A 2,500-nucleotide genomic window follows, 5' to 3' on the forward strand; every position below is an offset into this window, starting at 1 on the left:
AGTTGCTTCGGCAGGTGAGTTGTTACACACTCCTTAGCGGATTACGACTTCCATGTCCACCGTCCTGCTGTTTTAAGCAACCAACGCCTTTCATGGTATCTGCATGAGTTGTTAATTTAGGCACCGTAACATTACGTTTGGTTCATCCCACAGCGCCAGTTCTGCTTACCAAAAGTGGCCCACTGGGCACATTATATCATAACCTCAACCTTCATATCAAGAAAGGTGAGGTTCTTACCCATTTAAAGTTTGAGAATAGGTTAAAATCGTTTCGACCCTAAGGCCTCTAATCATTCGCTTTACCAGATAAGATTATTTTATATAATTTTTAAATGCACCAGCTATCCTGAGGGAAACTTCGGAGGGAACCAGCTACTAGATGGTTCGATTGGTCTTTCGCCCCTATACTCAATTCTGACAATCGATTTGCACGTCAGAACTGTTTCGGTCTTCCATCAGGGTTTCCCCTGACTTCAACCTGATCAAGTATAGTTCACCATCTTTCGGGTCACAGCATATATGCTCAAGGTACGCTCCAGTTAGAGGTATAAATAATAATAAATTATCATTATACATAACTATATGGAACGCCCCGGGATTGAATTAATTGACTATTTAAGAAAATAGACTAAAAATTAATCCCATTATATTTTTAAGTTAAGTTAATTATGCCATTAAGTTTAATATAACTCAATGACTTGCACATATGTTAGACTCCTTGGTCCGTGTTTCAAGACGGGTCCCGAAGGTATCCTGAATCTTTCGCATTGTTAATCATATAAATGCATACAAATAAATATTAATATCATAGATATTAAATTTTTTGTAAAATTCAAAAAATGAATTTTAGCATTATATATAATAAAATCTATCAACACTTTATCAAATCATTAGTATTTATTCTATGTTAATATGCTTAAAAAGCAAATTAATTTAAATAAACTTAATATCACCAATGATCTTTTGATAAATACTTTATTATGTTAATAGATTACAATGTCCTTATATGAAAAAAATGCACATTATTTTTAATTATTTAATGATGAATTTTTCATAATGGATATTCAGGTTCATCGGGCTTAACCTCTAAGCAGTTTCACGTACTATTTAACTCTCTATTCAGAGTTCTTTTCAACTTTCCCTCACGGTACTTGTTTACTATCGGTCTCATGGTTATATTTAGTTTTAGATGGAGTTTACCACCCACTTAGTGCTGCACTATCAAGCAACACGACTCTTTGGAAATATCTTTCTAGTAATCATTAACGTTATACGGGCCTGGCACCCTCTATGGGTAAATGGCCTCATTTAAGAAGGACTTAAATCGTTAATTTCTCATACTAGATATTAAGATATTCCATACACTGCATCTCACATTTGACATATAGACAAAGTGACTTAGTGCTGAACTATTTTCTTTTCGCTCGCCGCTACTAAGAAAATCCTTGTTAGTTTCTTTTCCTCCCCTCATTAATATGCTTAAATTCAGGGGGTAATCCCATATGAGTTGAGGTTGTTTTAAAATATTTTTTATCTTCTCACAATTTAATAAATAATTATATCATCTTTTCATCTCTATTTTTCTTTTTTCCTTTTATATAAATATATATTATAAATAATAATTATGTAAAATGAGGCAATTCTAGAATAAAAAAAATTAATTTTTATGCTAGACATTCCTCCTTTAATTACATATATAAATTAATATTTTATATATATATAAATAATATGAAAATTTTTTAAAGAGAATACTTAGATTCAAAATTTTTTTTATTTCATTTTATTTGAGAGGATTTTTTTTTTTTAAGAATATATTAATAAATAAAAAATTCATTATATATCTTTATTTTTTTGCTATTAATATTATGAATTATTTAAAATCCAATAATATACACATTTGCTTAAATTCAATTATTTTTATAAAAGAATAAGCAACTTATTTAGCATAGTCTTACAACCCTCAACCATATGTAGTCCAAGCAGTACTTTAAAATTTAATTTAATGTACATAACAGCATGGACTGCGATATGCGTTCAAAATGTCGATGTTCATGTGTCCTGCAGTTCACACGATGACGCACAGTTTGCTGCGTTCTTCATCGACCCATGAGCCAAGTGATCCACCGCTTAGAGTATTTTTTTATTTATTTTTATTTATAACAAATGTCAATTTTTTTTTGCATATATTAATTGAAAGAGTAAAATTAAATAATAATAATAATAAAATATAAATTGATTTTCTTTCAATAATATATATCAAATATATTTAACTCTAAACATTTTTATTAAGTTGCGAATGTCTTAGTTCAACAATAATACAGTGGTGGTATTTATTATGTTTGATTATTTTGTATTTTTTTAATCATTTTATTTATATATAAATATAATAATAAATATATACCACTTTTGTTATTGTGAACAAATTAACTTATCATTCAATCAAATGAATAATAAGTACAACTTTCTATTTTCATGTTTAAAGGTTTTTAAAAGAAAAAAT

General features: G+C 28.7%; 1 non-coding gene and 1 pseudogene across 1 annotated transcript; both read right to left on the bottom strand.

Annotated features, from left to right (window-relative positions):
• LOC128870678 (large subunit ribosomal RNA) overlaps positions 1–1,516 on the bottom strand; it is a 4,512-nt pseudogene extending 2,996 nt beyond the window's left edge.
• Positions 1,517–1,954: 438 nt separating this feature from the next.
• Positions 1,955–2,135, bottom strand: LOC128870697 (5.8S ribosomal RNA). The gene has a single exon (XR_008455434.1). It is a non-coding gene; the product is annotated as a 5.8S ribosomal RNA (ribosomal RNA).
• Positions 2,136–2,500: the final 365 nt, after the last annotated feature.

Source organism: Anastrepha ludens, unplaced genomic scaffold (assembly GCF_028408465.1).
Source record: "Anastrepha ludens isolate Willacy unplaced genomic scaffold, idAnaLude1.1 ptg000022l, whole genome shotgun sequence".
Taxonomy (NCBI): Eukaryota; Metazoa; Arthropoda; class Insecta; order Diptera; family Tephritidae; genus Anastrepha; species Anastrepha ludens.